This window comes from Peromyscus leucopus, chromosome 4, assembly GCF_004664715.2.
Source record: "Peromyscus leucopus breed LL Stock chromosome 4, UCI_PerLeu_2.1, whole genome shotgun sequence".
Lineage (NCBI taxonomy): Eukaryota > Metazoa > Chordata > Mammalia > Rodentia > Cricetidae > Peromyscus > Peromyscus leucopus.
In genome coordinates, this window is record NC_051066.1 from 36,664,836 (window position 1) to 36,682,851 (window position 18,016).

The 18,016-nt window shown below is 46.2% G+C and overlaps 1 protein-coding gene across 5 annotated transcripts in view; it reads left to right on the forward strand.

Annotated features, from left to right (window-relative positions):
- Tanc1 (tetratricopeptide repeat, ankyrin repeat and coiled-coil containing 1) overlaps positions 1 to 18,016 on the forward strand; it is a 226,937-nt gene that overhangs the window by 27,926 nt on the left and 180,995 nt on the right. For 4 of the 5 annotated variants that reach the window (XM_028871438.2, XM_028871733.2, XM_028871656.2 and 1 more), the window contains exon 2: positions 6,201 to 6,308. The gene's annotated coding sequence lies outside the window, so the exon portion shown is untranslated. The remainder of the gene's footprint in view (positions 1 to 6,200; positions 6,309 to 18,016) is intronic. The other variant, XM_028871597.2, reaches the window with a different exon arrangement.

Consider the following 18,016-nt stretch of genomic DNA (forward strand, 5'->3'; position numbering starts at 1 on the left):
ATTCCTTGCTGGTTATGAGGTGAAGGAGATGGCATGTGTAACACGCTGCCTGGTCTAGCTAAGTGTTTAGAACATACTAATTCTTCCCAAGCCCTCACAACTGCAAGAGTCGCCACACAATGTCTGGAGAAGGTCGGCCTGTGTTTCTCTCGAGCCTTGTGTGATCTGGGACGGGAGGTGGTTGTCTACCCGGCTCAGTGTTCTACACTGAAAATGACTTGAAAGTGAGCGGCAGGCTTTACTCCCATGAAGCCTTCAGCAGAGTGGAAGATTCCTGTGTACTGGAGCAGTTTCTGTTCCAAAGCACTTTCTGTAAAGATGGGGTGTAAATTCCAGTGTATTATTAGGTACTCAGGAGGCAGATACCCACAGGTGATCTTTTCTCTCCTCCCTGGGCGTGGCCGGAAGGAGGACTTCCTGTTGATGTTGGGGCCCAGGATCTTCTTCATGGAGTGGATAGTGAGGTATCTTCTAGGCAGAGGGATACTTCCCTTCCCTGCCTTCATTGAAATCTTCCCTGCCCTTTAAACTCCACGTCTGCACACACTCTCCAGACAGTCCCCCGGTTCTACCCTTGCTCTCTGTAGGAAACAGTGTTGCCCACCTGCCCTGCCTTTGAGGTGTTCCTCCTGGGTGACAGCGGACCTGAGGGATGTCCCTTGGACCTTTGTTCTTTGTACCATGCCCATAGCCTTGCCCTGGAAACTGTTCCGAGTTAGGACACAGCTGCGGATTCTAGTTGTCTTGTGTTTTGTTTTGTTTTTAGTCAAAGTCTCTCTATGTAGCCCAGACTGGCCTGGAACTTGCTCTGTAGACCAGGCTGGCCTCACAGAGATCCTCCTGCCTCTGCCTCCCCAGTGCTGGGATTAAAGGCGTGCAACGCTGAGCTAGTTTTACTCTTTGTTGAGATCACTACTCCATGTCTTAGAAGAGTGTCCTGTATGGTTTTCCACATAGCAAACAGGCTCCTTAACTTTAAGGAGGAAAAAAAAAGGAATTTAAAAATAACTTTGTGTGTCCTTTGATGCTTTTCTTTTCACAGACATATGCTAAATGGCATGCCGTTCTTTTTTTGTTATTTGGCTATGTATTTTTTTTTTTAATACACAAGTGTGGTATATTTTTATCACATGCCAATATGTATTCAAATGATTCCCAGCAGTTGTATGTAATTTGCTTTGTAGTCTGTTAGGAATAACATTAAATTTATAACTATTACTACTGAATTTTAGGTAACCTTGTGAAGAAAATTGTCCTTCAAGTTTTGTGGAATATCTTCCAACCATTAAACTGCATTGAATTAACATAAAATGACTAAATCTTTATAGCTTGTTCATCTTTTTAATATCCGAGCAGTCTCTGCGTTCCAGAACTGAGCTAGGTGCTGGGTGAGCCGCTCAGGTCTAAGAATCCTAGCATTAAGGGTAAAGCATGACATATGTGCCTCCAGGAGTGTTGGACATAAGCACTCTAGTTGATTAGGCACAGTAGAATTCCAGTGTATTCAGATCAGACGGTAGCTGTCTGTGAATGTGGCGTGCGTGCGTGCGTGCGTGCGTGCGTGCGTGCGTGCGTGCTGAGGTGCAGGATGTGATGGATGAGTCTAGCTGTGTGACAGTGACAGTGGAGATTTGGGACACAAGGCATAGGGACCTAGTCCACCTTGAAAAATGGTGTTTTGAGTATCAATCTAAAGGCCAAAAAAAAAAAAAATTAAAAAAAGGAAAACACGTTGATCTATAGTTGGTGAAGTTTCTCATGGGGTATGGGTTAGCAGTTCTGGAGTTCGGTTTCCTGTGCATGGGTTAAGAGATGGTGAAGTAAGCAAGAGAGAAGGCTGGGATGTTCCTTGTTGGGAGGGATTAGAGTCGGAGACCTAGGTGTGGACTTGGGTTTAGCTAAGTACTGATCCAGATAGAGTTGGTAAGTAAATGTGTGTAAATGTGTGTAATGAGCTGGTACACACGCAGGAGTGATGAGGGCCTAGCAGCCACGCCACACCATAGCAACAAGCACACCTATATCTTCACTCTAGGGGTGCCATTGTCCGGTGACCCGGACTCCTTGGAGAAAGGCGTAATTATAGGTCTGGAGCATCTTGTGTGGCCAGAAAATAAGGAAGTGCTCAAAAAACAAAGGATGTGGGCATGTCGAAGGGAGGAAGGAGCCAACCTCAAGGAGCTCTTAATAGCCAGAGCTAACTTTAGCAACAGAATAAATAGTGTGGTACTGCATAATAATCCAAAGCATAATATGTATATTCACATGACATGAAATTTGTGCTAAGACAGGAAACCTCTTTTGTGCAGAAGAATTTCAAATAGTTTCTGTAGATACCTTTTCCTCCCGGAGCCTAAAGCTGAAGTTTGCACGCCCTCCAGCTCGCCGAGGGTAAACTGAGGTTGAGTTTTGTGACTCTTCCCCAGGGTAGAGTATGGGAAGGGCGAAGTAAGTTTACAGCGGCTGTCACTTCGCGGAGCAGTCAAAGCTAACCTGGTCGGTAGCCATCCTGTGACAGTGTGGGCGGACAGTGATGGTGGGACCTTAACCTGATCTCTCCCTAAACCTGCAGCCCGATGATAGCTATTAAAAAAAAAAAGTCAGACAGGCCTACCTCTTTACCACCAGCCGAGCCTGCCGAGGAGTTGCCGTGAGCTAGCCCACCCTCCCGAGCTGAAGAAATTTATGGACAAGAAGTTATCCCTGAAGTTAAGTGGTGGCAGACGTGTACAAGGAATACTCTGGGGCTCTGGTTCCTTTGTGAATCTTGTGATTGAGCCTGTGGAGATGGCAGCTGGCGGGCCACAGACTAACATTGGAACGGTCGTCACACAAGGCAAGAGCATCATGTTAGAAGCCTTGGGAAGAGTCCTCCCAGTGGCCGTTCCGCAGAGGAGTCCACATACCTCCCCAAAGGGCAGCTCTGACTATGGTGTAGGATTGGGTTGTATACATTTTCATATAAGACTTTTTTTTTTTCTAAGTAGCTTTTGTGGGGGTTGGGGGTGGGGGTGGGGGTGGGGAAGCCAGACAAAACCCATTGAGGAACATTTTGCAAAATGCTTGACCAGGACTCCTCATCACCATTAAGGATGGGAAAAAACCAACAACAATGAAATAAAGAAAACTGTAAGATACCAGAGGAGGCCAAGGAGACAGAGGCCAGGTAGCTACAATGTGGGACCCTGGACCAGGAGCCTAGAACAGAGGGATGTTAGTGGAAGCGAGAGTAACCCAGATGTTTGTTACGAGACATTCAAATGAGGGAAACCTGAAATGAACAGTGATTTCCCCATTATCTCCATTCTACATCTGTGGTTTTACTATCTCGGCTTACTGTATACCTGCCCGTTAATCCATCTTATTTTAGAAAGTACTTCAAAGTGGCAAACATCAGTGCATATGCCTCCCCCCATACACCCCAGCCTGTTTAAAGAATAAGTTCTTCTTCAGAACGTTTTTATTAGCACATTATTTATACAGGATCATGGGCTCCATTATGACATTTCCATATATGCAACGCATTTGATCTCATTCAACCCCCGATTTGTTCCCCCTCCCAATCCCACCAATCCTCTTCCTCTTCCCTAGCTTCCCAAGGTGGCTGTCCAGCAGGTACCGGGCACTTCACAGTTGACACTACATCTGTGGTTGTGTCCTTATAGAATGTGGAGGAAGATGAAGAGTTAGAGGATGTAGGTTTTGTTTTTCATGTCGTAGAGTGATGAAAGGTGTGTGTGTGTGATCACCTGAGCATGTTCGACTGCCATGCAGCTGTATCTGTGGACCCTGGAACGCTCTGGAGCCTGTGAGTGTCCAGGAAATAGTAGCTATACCTATAACTGTCAGGGCGGCTGGAGGGCATTGTGTGGGGTGAGAGGCCAGGCTGGGGCAGTGATGTGCCCGAGTTGGGATGTGTTGTGGTAGAGCATTTACCTGAGGAGAGCCTGAAGCCTCCCGACATCCTTCTTCCCTTTCCAGGGGTCGCCCGAGGAAAGCGGATGCCAAGGAGAGCAGCTTTAGCCCTGGAAGGGGCCAGGAGGGTGATCCATCAGAGAGTGCAGTTATGCAGAAAGGACAGCAGTCACCCCCAAAGCCCACAGAGCTGGGGCTGTGCCCGGAGGATGATGGCCTTCCAGCTGCTAACAGTGGCCCTATTCAGTGTGGATGCATAATGACTTCCAAACTAATCAGGAACCAAAGCCTGAGGCTGGGGACGAGCACAAATATCTTGTTGACTGAGCAAACATCTCGATTTTGTCCGGTAGGAAGTTGCTGAGGAAGGTCAGAGTGATGTAATGGCGTGTGGTGAGCTTTCATCCTCAAACAGATGGGCCCCCGGGGTACCATCTGCAGCTCCCTGGGCCCTTGGAAATCATTCCCTATAAATGAAATTGTCGTAAGTGACCATTGAGAGATTGGTGGTGTGGTAGCCATACCAGAGGTAACTAGACAAAGGAAGGGAATTTCCAGTGCCGTTGGCTGCTTGCTTTCCTCCCTTTGCCTTAGAAACCGCCCTGAGCTTTATGATTTTGTTCAGCTTTCTTGTGTAGCCTGTGAACGTTGTTGGTGTCCACTCCCCGCCCTCCGCTCCCTAGTCCTCCAAAGTAAACTTCCCTTTCTCCTCAGGCTCGCACAACTGCCTCTTACCCCTAAGCCAGTGTCAGCTGGGCACTTTTTATAAGCTGCTTTGCTATTTCTGGTTTTTGTTGAGGAGGAAGTAGTGTTTTTGTTTCTGGTCTCCCCCCCACCCCCCAATCAAAGGAATATATTTGTTCTGGGAAGGCAAGGGCAGGGGATTGAGTTCAGAGAAAGACAATAATATTGTATTTTAAGTACAGCATCATATGTAAGTGGTGGGCTTGTGAGTCATAATTGAAGTTTTTTTTTTGGTTTGGTTTTTCGAGACAGGGTTAGCTTTGCGCCTTTCCTGGATCTCGCTCTGTAGACCAGGCTGGCCTCAAACTCACAAAGATCTGCCTGCCTCTGCCTCCTGAGTGTTGGGATTAAAGGTGTGCGCCGCCACCCGGCTAATTGAAGTTTTTAATGAAATATCTCAATAAAGTATATTGGAGCAGAAAGCAGGGTCTGTAGTACTTCTTGGTTTATTTATTCAGTAGTCATTGGCACCCTGTGCCAGGTGTAGCTCTGTGTCCTGGTAGAGAGATGCCTTCAGTAGAAAATAGTGTTCTTGGAGGGGTGCAGCCGGGTAGAGGCAGGAGGACAGACTTCTTGGAGGAGGCGGTTTTTGTATTGTATCTCAAGGGAATGCCTAGGTGAGGGATGGGGGTTTGGCAGAGGGAGACACCCAGAGTGAGATGTGAGCTAGCCCAGAGGGAGCCCAGACAGGCATGGGTTGTAAATGGCTGGTGTACTTGTCTACATGGGGATCGAACGGAGTGTACAATGGTTGAGACCCAGAAAGGGGACTCAGGGAAGGTGGTTTTGGAGTCAAAGTGGAAAGCTGGGGAGTCCTGTGGCTGAGGAACAGAGCGGCGGGGAGGTGGGGGTTAGCCTATCAAGTTTGCTGGCTTTGGTTTTCTGCGTGGAGTGGGAGGGAGAGATGAGAGTGTGGAGCGCTTGTCGAAGGCAATTGGAGGGGCCTTTTTTCCCTCTTTTGAGGACCTTTCTGGGTCTGAGGATTCCATGGCTCTAGCATTCTGGGCTATGGCAGGGCTTCTCTCGGAAGTCATTTTGGCTTGGAATGTAGTGGAGAAGCTGAGGCCTAGTCTGAGTCCCACCTTGTGCCCAGTGAAGAAGACTGCAGAATAAGGAGAGTGGCTAAAGGACAGAGGTGGATGACGAGTGATGGATTCTGGGAGGCCCGGGTGTGAAGAAGAGGACACACTGAAGTGCCACCAAAGGGCCAGGACCTTGGGAGGGGGGCTCTGTGCTGGCTGGAAGGACCGGAACACAAGCATGGCACGACACTGGTGACCATGACGTGGGCCTGCTAAAGCCTGGATTCGGGAGCCGGAGGTGGCTGTGATGAATGACGGCTGCTGTCACTGCGTGTGCTGGACACGGCTAAGTGCTTTCAAGTGTGCGCTAGGACAACAGCGCCACGAAAGGCTGATCCCCATCTACAGAGGAGGCATTGAGGCCCGGGGAGGGGAAGACGTTGCTCCAGGCCACATGGTGAGTCAGAAAATGGAGTTGGGATTCTAATCCAGACTGTCCCCGGTGTTCTTTTCCCTTAGGGGCCGACTGCCGGGCACAAACGTACAGGAAGAAGACAGGAGAGAGAACTGTGACCTAAGGACCGCCGTACCGCGTTTCCTCCGTGAATGAGAAGTTACCAGAAGTAGGTAGGTGTCCGCTGAGAGTTGGGGTGGAGGGTGGTGTGACCATGTGCAGGGGAGCACCAAAGGACAGGCGGCGAGAGGGGAAACGGACTGGACAGGTTCCATTTGTCCAGAACCGTGTTTGAGCCGATGCTTCCTTAGCTGAGCAGGCGCGTTCATGCCCAGAGAGCCGCGTTCTCGCGGCAGGGCGAGGGAAGAGTTCTGTTCAGACCTTGCTGGCAGCGACGGCTAAGAACCATGTGCCTGTGCATCTCTACCACTGAACTCACGGTAGCCTTCCAAATGGTGAAATGTTTCTGTTTTTACCATCCTAAGAAGCAAGGTAGCGGAGGGAGGGAATATAGCCATCGCCAGTTACCAAAACCTTTTCCTTTGCCAAGTGGGCACTTAGCAAATATGTGAATGAATGCTAGGGATTTTGCTAAGCGCTCTATGCATTGCTTTCATTTAATCCCTCTTTTGAGGGATGAGGTCAGCTCTGCTGCACCGACGAGGGTCCGGAGTTTAAAGGGATTAGACAACTTGCCCAGGGCCGCACATTTAGAAAGTGGAAAGCTGGTGCTGTTGGATCCCCCTGCCTCTACTCAGGGAACTGAAAAAGCAGAAAGAAGATTCTGGAAGCTGTGTGAGGGGTGGGAGTGGTAAGTAAGAAGAATGCATGATGAGAAGAGAGAGGTGGGAGGAGGCCTAGTGATGAGACCACGTGGTTGAAAGTGTGGTGGCAGAGCCTGGCCTCCAGTGACTGGGTGGCGCAATAGAACTGTCGGAGGGTACAGGAGGGGACTCCAGGTCATCATGAGTGTGTGTGGCAGGCTGTGCTACCTACAGATCCCCACTTGCTAGCAGATTCCTCCCAGACTGGGACCTGTGGCTGGGCGGGATGGATCTAAAGAGCAGCTTAGCCTGTTCCCCTTTCTCATGCTCCTCCCAAGTGTACCTCCTTCCTGTCTCCTTCTCCGGGGGCAGCTGAGGACCCACTGAGTCTACAGTCAGGAATGTGATACTGGATGGAGAGGCATGGATGGAGGAGAGGAGGAGGAGGAGGAGGAGGAGGAGGAGGAGGAGGAGGAGGAGGAGGAGGAGGAGGAGGAGGAGGTGGCGGAGGCGGCGGCCTGAGTATTGCTCTGCTGCCAGACCATGGCCAACCTTCCCACTTTGTAGACAGACTGAGACCTTTCGTCACAGGTGTTCTTTCTTTTTGGCAGAATAGTGTGAAATGAATCTATTAGGGATTGGATGGGACCGGCTCCTCAACATTTTTGAGACTGTAACCTGAAATGCCTGAGGCATGTCTTCAGTGGTGGCCCGTGCTATTTGGGGTACAGGTGCTAAGATGTCTCAGGTCCTTGGATTGAGTGAGGTGTTTATGAAGGGGGCCTCAGCTGTTTATGAGGGAAGTACCCCCCTGAGAGTCGCCGTTATCATTTTCCTTCATGTGTTTTCTTTGGACCCAGCGGGAGTCATTCATCCTCCTGGTTGGTGGCTTTTCAATTCTGTGCTGGGAGGTGGGCTGGCTGAGCAGCGAAACAATGGTCCTGTGATTATGTAATCATTTAGAATAAATAAAAAGATGGTTCATGGCAGGTCCTGCAAGGGCAGCCTGGAAATGAGCGGTATCGGAGGGATTAAGTTGCACTGCAGTTGAATTTTGCAGCTGTCAGGTTCTCCGCGGTAAGGTCCGTCAGCTGTAACCTCCAGGTGTAAACAGAGCTTCATCAGCATCACTGAACAGCCTTCTGAGGATCCAGACAGAACTCGGTGGGATGCTGTCCATCAAAGAGTCATTGGCCAGGCCTTGTTTCTGGCTGTGATGTTTACCCCCGGCGGCTGGCAGGATCTGGGGAGCTTTGCTGCAAGGAGAGATAGAGGGTCTCTGGCCTCCTCACTCGGGTCCTGTTTTCTTCAGTAGTTTGTCTTCTTTTCATCAGCTAAGACACATTTAGAGGCCAGATAAAACTTGCCTTTCAAACGGGAGTGGAGTAACAGTTACTGAAGTAGTCCTTCATTTTGTAAAATAATTATATGCTAATTTTGGGGCTGCGGTTATAACTCGGTGGTAAAATACTTACCTTGCCTGGGTGAGGCTCTGGGTTGGATTCCAGCCCCTCCTGGGGGGGGGGCGGGGGCGGGGACTAATATTATAAAGACTTAACCTTCTGTGCCTTTGCAAGAGGATTTTGTTGTTGTTGTTTTCATGCCTGTATGTTCTCTCAGCCTAGAACATTCCTGGTGTATAGAATGAATTTAATATAGATGAGTTATTTGTACACGGGGGACACATTGCCTGATCTGTTCAAAGCCGCACAGTTAAAAACTGGGTGCCTTAAGAAATGGTAGGCAGAGTATCAGGAGATAATGGCTTCCGAACCTCTTCACTAACAACAATATTGAGGGGCTGGAGAAATGGTTTTGAGGTTAAGAACACCTGCTGACCTTAGAGACCCCTGTTAGGTTCCCAGGACCTACATGCGGCTTATACACCTGCTTGTAGTTCCAGCTACCAGGGATCTGACGCTGTTTTCTGGACTTCGAGGGAGTCAGTCTGCACTCATGTGCAAATATCCTCCCCACACCACATAGACACATAATTAAAAAATAATAAGAATAAATTTTAAGAAAGGGAAAGACTCTAAAATAATCAATATTGAGTATAGAAGAGTCCTGAGGTTTATAACATTTTAGGTTTTATAAAAGTGTTTTTCTGGGGTTGGAGAGATGGCTCAGTGGTTAGGAACACTTGCTGCTCTTGCAGAGAGGACACGTATTTGGTTCATGTCAGGCGGCTCATAACTGCCTGTAACTCCAGTTCCAGAGGGCAATGCCTTCTTGCAGCCTCCCAAGTTTACCTGTACGAACATGGTGCTCACACTCACCACACATACCTATAAAATAAGTAAATCTTTAAAAAATAGTTTCCCCCAGCTATTAAGAAATCCTAATCTTTTCTAGAACAAATAAGTACAATTTTATGTATTTGAAGTGTCAAAAGCATTAAATGAGAAAGAACTTAGGAAAATTCACATATTTTATAAGTTCTACATTCAGGAGTTTGAAACTTTGTCCTTAATGTCATTGATTTTTAAGAGCTGTTTCTCTGATTATTTTGATTTTGAAATTTTATATATATGTTTGAAATATTTATGTGTGTCTGAGTATGTGTGTATGTGCACCATATACATGCAGCAACCCTTGGAGGTCAGAGGGGCATTGGATCCCCGAGAACTAGAGTTACAGATGGTTGTTAGCCACTGTGTGGGTGCTGAGAACTGAACCTGGGTCCTGTGTAAGAACAATGATTGCTCTTCACTGCTGAGCCGTTTTTCTAGCCGACGCCTGGTGTGTGTGTGTGTGTCTGTGTCTGTGTCTGTGTGTCTGTCTGTGTTTCCAAGAGTAGGCCTGAATGAAAGTAATTTTAACTCTATAATAGGAACACCAGGAGTGGCATAAGATTTTAGGAGTAACAGTGTTGTGTCACTGTCTAAATTGTATGGACACAAGACGTTTTATGACCCCACCTCTCATACAGTGGTTTATTTGGCTTTGTCAATGGAGCACTATGGTGATTTGAATAAGAAGCGTCTCTCATAGGTTCAGGAATCTGAGAACTTGGTTCCCGGTTGGTGGCCCTTTGGTGGAGCTGGTGCAGGGCTTCTGGAGAAGTATGTCACTGGGGTGGGCTTTGGGAGCTTATAGCTCACTCCATTTCCCCCTCTTTCTACTTGATGTCTGTGGTCAGAGATTCGATCTCTGCTTCCTGCTCTGGTCACCATACCTGCGGCTTACTGCCCCGCCTCTCCTCTGCTGTGGAGGCTCTTAGTCCTCTGAAACTTTAAGCTAGAATAAACTTCCTTCTGTAGGTTGCTGTTGGTCATGGTGTCTTATCAGAGCAACAGAAAAGTAACTAATAAAAGCACCAAGTAAATTTAGGGACAAAAGTGTTACTATTTGTCCTGTAGCATTTATATTATCATTATTATTATTTTTCGATACAGTGTTTCTCTGTGTAGCCCTGGTTGTCTTGGAACTCACTCTGTAGACCAGGCTGGCCTCAAACTCAGAGATCCTCTTGCCTCTGCCTCCCAAGTGCTGGGATTAAAGGTGTGCACCACCACTGTCCGGCTATATTTTACTTTTAAAGAGGCAAGATTTTGCTAATTTGTTTGCCCATGGTAATCTCCAACTCCTGGATTCAAGTAATTTCTCCTGCATCAGCTTTCCAAATACCTGGGTCTGTTGGTGCATGCCACTGTGACTGGCTAGGCCAGTAGCCTTGAAACATTCTCAACATCAGTAAAATCCTTTCTCACACCTGCAACATTTGTATAGGTATAAATTATAGTCACATATTTACTTAGTGACAAGTGGTTTGTATTTAAGATACTATGTAAATGGAATAATAAATAGAAACAAAAGATGAGGGAAGTAAACACAGTTAGGAATTCTACTAATTCCTTTAGGTACCCTTGGAGAGCACCTCCTACCCTCTACTGTGGAGACATCTGGTTGAGAACGACAGTGATCCAGAAGAGGAAGCACACAGCACTTTTTGAGGGAGGGTTTGCTAGTTTCTGGAGTGGTGTGTGGATGAGAAGTCGACAGAGAGGTACACTGTCAAGCAGATTGAGAGTAGGCTGGGTGGAGAGTCAACCAGAAAGCTGGGGGGTATAACTCCCTCACCATCTGTCTAAGAACGTTGCTGAGGTATCACGAACCAGACTCCTGAGGATTGAAGCTGTCTATCCCATTAGAATGATCAGATCACTTTCTCGTAGCTGGTGGTGCAGGATGCTGGACCACAGAGCGTAGTTCCTACAGAAGGCATGCAGAATCGATTGATGGTCTTTCAATTCTTTGAGAAGAATAGGTTTGAATGGAGTGGGAAGGAAGCCAAGCCAACCATCGGGAGTTGGAAATGAGGTGAAAGTACTGGACTCGGGCTTGGTGAATTTTGAGTGGATGGAGGCTGCGAACTGGGGAGGCAGGCTGCAGGGGTGCTTGCTTAATTCTTGTGGCATGTTTGCTGGTCAGCTAGTCCGAGTCTCCCACAGCAAACATTGTGAGCTTGTGTTTATTAGTTACCTTTCTAGTACTGTGATAAGGCACCATGACCAAGACAACTTGAAGAAGGGAGGGTTTATTTGGGCTTACAGTTCCAGAAGTTTAGAGTCCACCAGGACAGAGCATGGTGGCAGGAGCAGGAAGCTGAGGGCTCACATCCTGAACTGCAAGCCCGATGTAGAAAGTCCACACTGGGGTTGGAACTTAACACCAGGACTGTTACCCAGAGAAACCACCCAAACCAAACCAAAAACAGAAACCCTCAAAGCCTGCCCCCCAGGGATCCATTTTCTCCAGTAAGGCCACATCTCCTAAATTTACCCAAAGGTGCCACCACCTGGGGACCAAGTATTCAAACACTTTACGGAGACATTCTCATTCAAACCACCATCCTAAAAGCATTGCTGGTTTCTGGAGTTCAGAAGATGGCCTGATTAGAACCGTGAGGGGAGAGCGGCCTCTGTGGCGTGGGGGAAAAAAACCCGCTATAGCAGAACTTGTAGGAAGTTAGCCCTGAAGCACCAGGAGCCACCTCAGACCCGTGTGTGGTCAGCGTGTGGTGTGATGCTTGTCCGCCTGGTTGGTTACCTGTTAGGGACCGGGTGTAACTTGAAATAAAGGTGGTGCTATCAGGCAGATTAGGAATTCAGACTGTTGTTACTTAAAGGAATAAAAGCAGGCGGGGTGATAAATGACAGATTGCCCGAAGCTCTACCTTCATTTGAAAGTAGGTAGAACAGAGTGCTCAGATCTGAAAAGAAGGTGGACTCGGACAACATTTCGGTAGCCATGGGGTTTTATAGACTATCCACAAATAAAATAGTTAAGCGTTGTTTGAGTAATTCCAGCAGAAGTTTTTCACAGCAAATTAGAAAAGAGCATCTTCAGGAAACGGGGGGGGGGGGGTGTACAGATAATCAATTACCAGAAGTAATTGCAAACACAGACACCTTCCATTCCGTCAGGAACTACGTGAAAGATGAGCTGTGCAGAGCTATATTAAATTCTGGAGAACCCTTCCTGAATGATGCCTTAGAGCATTTAGAGGCACTTACCATTCCTACCCTTACTTCTGAATAAGAAAGAGTTAGCCAACTTTATAACAAGACGGTGTGTTTGTGGTTTAGAAGGGGAGACCACGTAGTTGAGAAATCTTAGAGGTGACAGCGGTACAAACTGATAAAATTAGGATTTGAGATTGCTGGGTGTCCTTGAGCGAGGAGGAGGCCTCACTGAAGGGTTGAGTCAGGACCAATTTATGTTGATTTCTCAGTGGGACAGGGCCAGCATGCCCAGCCTCATCCTTTGAAGGGGGCGCCCTGAGAGCCCAGCAGGGGCTCAGCCTCTCCATTGTCCGTACAGTAAAGAAGGACTTCAATTTACAGATTATAATCTCCCAAATCCTATTTCAAGGAAGGAGATGACATTTAAGAATTGTGTGCTTGTAGTAATGAAGGGCTTAAACAAAGATCTGTGAGTGATGTCTGGCAGATCATTTGTTCATACTAGATCCCAATTCTTTCACCCCCAAAAGGAAGAAAGGCTTACTGGGATAATCTCCGAACCCCCTGCTGGTTCTGAATGGATGCATCCGTTCTGAATAGATGGGGCTAGGAGAGGACTGAGCACCGCCTGCTTTATTGAGTGGCCCCCTCTGTGTGTTCCAGCCGCTTTAAGTGTGGCAGTTCTGCAGATCTGTGTGTCCCTTGCTTTCTGTGATACCAGTGAGGTAGGGATAACCCTGTTCCCATCTTACAGGCACAGACAAGTTCACTAGGAAGTGCCTGAGTGGGACACATTGAGACATGGTCATCATGGTCATAATGAAGGTACCAGTGACTCCTTGTCAGTATGGATTCAAGAGTCAGTGTTTTAGGGACTAAATTACTCTGTTTAATTTTTTCTGTTTTCTCACAGATGGCTTAGAAGTAAAATAAATGTAAAGCCATTTATTTTTATTTATGTTTGCAGTGTTGAGGGTGAAACTTGAGTCCTGTTCATGCTGGGCAAGCATCTTACTGCTGAGATACACTCCCAGACTAAAGTCAAATTTCCAAAGATTTCAAGATCTTGAATACTACCTTATACTCTTTTTTTTTTGGTGGCGGGGGCAGGTGATGATATAGGAACAATAAATGCTAGTCTAGTTTTCTCTTTTGAAGTTCTGAACCAGTTCTGAGATAAAAGCGGGGGAAAGGCATACTGAATTCACATTATGGTTTTTGAAATTTTTAATGGATAGAGATACAGATGAAGAATGTGCCTTAATTTAGTGTAATTATTATTTTAATTATCTTGTCTTGGTTGGTTTTCTGTTACAATAACAAAATGCTCAAGACTGGACAACTTATAAATAAGTTCATTCGGCTCAGGGTTCCCGAGGCTAGTCAGTCCAGGGCATGGCTTTTAAGCATCTGCCTGGCATCTGGTGAGGGCCCCTTGGCGGCAGCATAACCCAGCAAAGACTGGGGCTGGGGAATGGCACAGTGGTTGGGAGCACTTGCTGCTCTTGGAGGGGACCCGGGTTCGGTTCCCAGCACCCACCTCAGGCAGCTCCTAACTGCTTGTAACTTCACTTCCAAGAGTTCTAACGACCTCTTCTAGCCTCTGCAGGCAGTGCATGCATTCGGTACACACAGAGACAAGCAGGCTCATGTACATACATACATACATGTATGTAAATCAGAATACAAAATTTAGAACATCTTTAAAGAAAAAAAACATAGCAAAGAGTATCTCACGCAAGCCAGCCAGTTTGGGTCTCTCTTCTTTTTATGACAATCTCTCACATGCTATCATTAAAGTCTCCACCCTGATGACCTCATCTAATCCTAATTTAGTTTCCAGAAGCTCCTCCTCCAAACGGCATTAGCATGAGGATTTTGGGATTAGGTTTCCAGCACAACCTTTGGAGGACACGTGTAAATTCTATGTGTCCCAGCAGTGGGCTTTGCCAACCAGGTGAATTCCACTATAGGCAGACTTGCCTGGCTGCTCGCTGCCCATGCGGGACCATCATTGTGCCTCTCCATGGAGGCTGTTCTCACATCACCACACGCTGTACCAGAACTTCCAGTGTGTGCTTTAGGAGAGAGCTTGGCAGCCAGGGAGGGACAGGCTTCCGCCCACTTCTCGGTGTTTGTTCCCATGCTTCATGAATTAGTAAGTTACTGTGGCTTCTAGAAGTGGGGCCCCAGAAAGAGACCCAGATGGTGAGCTAGTAGGGCGCTCTCTCTATGAAAGAAACAGGAACCACACTGACTCCAGTTCCCAGTAACAAATCCTCTTCTGTTTCCCAAAGCCAACATCATTCTGGGTAAATGATACCTTGGACCAGAGATACAAGCTTTTGTAAAAGGGAAGGTGGATTAAAACAATGACCCAAAACCTTCACCCCATAGCCACTGTCAGGGCTGCTGCTGCTATGGTTTCTGTCTAGTAGAAGGCAAAGTAAATATTCTGGTGTGTCTTATTTAGTATTTTCGGAAAGTCCCGGCCCTGAGGATGCAGCTGTGGGGTCCTGCTTGTCTATCATGTGTGAGGCCCTGGATTTGATCTCAGACACTGGGAAAAAGTCCTTATATGTGGTTATACTGCTAGCAATCTCTCTCTGTCCCTGCATGCAAATGCATGCTTTGAGGATATTAAGTTGCCTTGGTATTTCCTGATGTGGTGGTTGTTGAAGTCTTCACCATGTCAGAAATCCAGTTTTAAGGTACCTTCTTCCTTCAATTTTATTTTCTAATATGAATGGAAAAAATTCAGACAAAAATATATTGTGGACAACTGGTTTGTCAATTTCTGAAGGAACATTTTTATTCAACAGCAAGTAAAGCAAGTTTGCCCAACTAAATTATTCATAAGAATTACAAAACTTGTCATTTAGAATGGATGTTGGGATATTCAGGTCATTTAGGAGACTGTGGTTAAAAATAAAATGACCCAAATATATAGCTCTAGTTTTTTTTTTTTTCTGAAGGCAAGTTTAAACTTAATTTTTATTTGACATTGGTCCTAATTCTGTTTCCTGAGGAATGTCAGTGACTATTTTACTTTCAGTGTTTAAATAAAAAACCACTTCTGCTGCTGTTGGTGATTTCTCTGTAGCCAGGTTGTCTGCATGTTGTAGCCATGGTCCATGCATGAGGGATGTGTAAGTGAGTAACAGAGAAACCAAAGGTCATGAGCAAATCACTCCCCCAAGAAAAACTCGAAACAATTTATTACTTGTTCCGATCACTCTCCCTTTGTACTTTAAAGGGGGAAGCAGTTGAAATATGAATTTGTCCCAGTCTGCTTTGGGGTGGTAACTGGAGCATAAAATGTTGAAAATCAATTATGTATTTAGGGAGATGAAATGGGCTGACACATTGAAGGCATGCTATATTGTTTGGTGGGCAGATCAGGGCATTACGTCATCTTTCTGCAGTAAAAGGGTCCCCTGAGAGGGAGAGACAGATAACCCGTCCTAAAGGGTCTAAACTTCACAAACTTGCCACTGATCTTGGGGAAAATCCTGTCCTAAGAATTGACTTAGTTTTTGTTGTTGTTGACTGGTAAGCAGAGTATTTCGTACTTTCTGTTTTAACCCATCATTTGTCATGGTTTATAGCAGTGTGGGAAATCTCAAAGCCCTGTTTGTTGCCGTGCCACTGAGGTGGTAAGATCTTTGCAGGAAAGGACAGAGAGTTTGAGACTGAAACTGTGCTCACAACCGCACTGAGGCTTATGGATCTGGGATGCCTTGTGGACACTGTCTTAACCCTCTGATAGGGGAGGCACCCGTGGACTGGGCTGCATAGACTCTGTATTAGAACAGTCATACACAGTGACTTGCCAGCTGGAGCTAAAACCCAGGGCCTGCAAGCATACAGCTGCAGCTGAATGCCACAAACTGTGCTTTCACAACAGAAAGTTACTTAGTTGTCAGAGACAGAGCTCCAGAATCAAGGTATAGGCAGGGCAGTTTCCCCCTGAGGCCAGCAGAAAAAGAAGGATCTGTTCCAAGCCTCTCTGGTTTCTGGTTTCTAGGTGACCGACCGCCTTGCTTCCTCCCTGCGTCTGTACCTATGTGTACATTCCCACTTTTATGAAGATAACAGTCACGTGAGATTTAGGGTCCACTCTAAGGACCTCCTTGATCATCTCTGTATCAGTTTTCTCTCCCTAAATAAGGTCCTGTCCTGAGATGCTGTGTCTTAGAACTTCAGCCTTCATAGTGGGAAGGACCTATTGACCCTAATGGCAGGGATCTGGGCTCGCTCTCTCCTGTCTGCTCACTGCTTCTCATCATTGTTTAGTAAACATTTGACAATATTTGCAGCCTGGGCAAAAAGGTCAGATTTCCCTCTCTCTCTCTCTCTCTCTCTCTCTCTCTCTCTCTCTCTCTCTCTCTCTCTCTCTCTCTCTCTCACACACACACACACACACACACACACACACACACACACACTTTATTTTCTTCTTGTAGATGGATGTCAAGTCTTAAATGGCAGTAATTTTGCTGGAGGATGTATTTCAATCAATTTTAAAACACTTGTCTTTTCCCTGTTCGCTCTGTAGAGTTTAAAAATACTTGTTTTATGCACACATTGATTTTAGAGAATAAATTGGGTACTTTGCGATCATTTTCCTTTTAGTCTGTTTATAACTTTTAGATTGTATTTTTTTATTCATGTTTGTGCCTTCACAGGGAAAAGTGATCACTGTTTGAGGATTTTTTTTTTCCTCTAGCGTACACAGCCACTTGGGATCTCAGTGCCTGCAAACCAGACAGCCATGGAATGAAGGTGCCAGAGGTTATTTCCAAGATGGATAGGCATTCACTGTGCTATAGTTAGGAAATAAACGATGTGCCATATCATTTGACTTTTACTAGTATTTAAAAGAATCGTTTATGCCCCAAAGACACTGATTTATTTAAGAAATTCCTGTGGGCAGAGAAGTTTTTCCTTGGAGTCAGCCCTATTCAAGATTATAACATTATGGGCAATGATTCTCTCTGTCAGTGTTAAGAAATAAATGTTTCACACTGGGCATGGTGGCGCACCCCTTTAACGCCAGCACTCTGGAGGCAGAAGCAGGCAGGTCTTTGAGTTCAAGGCCAGCCTGGTCTACAGAGGGAGTTCCAGGATAACCAGAGAAATAGTAACTGGAAAAACTAAACAACAACAAAAACAAAAAGAATGTTTTGAGCCTGGTATGGTGACACATACGTTAATCCCATCATTTGAGAGGCCGAGGCTTGTGGTCTCTGTTAGTTCAAGACTAGTCTACTCTACAGAGCCAGTTTCAGGCCAGCCATGGCTATGAAGTGAGATCCTGTCCAAAAAAAGAGAAAGAAACATATGTGGTGGATCCAGGAAAATTGTGGGTATGTACCATGTATACAGGATATAACTGGTTTATGTGTATTAGTAAGCTTCAGTTTTCAAAGTAGTCTAAGTTGGGGTTTTTGTTTTTTTAAAGATAGCTAGACAACTTTGTAGCAGGAATCTTGAAAGTTCTCGCCGGATCCTCAGCTGGTCTTGTCTCCTCAGACTGGAGGCCTCTGAGTCCTCATCCGGAATGGGTCTCAGCTGAATTACTGCTCAAAAGCCTGAATGCTTAACCAGCCAAAATCTTCTAGTTTCTGGTCCTCACGCCTTATATAT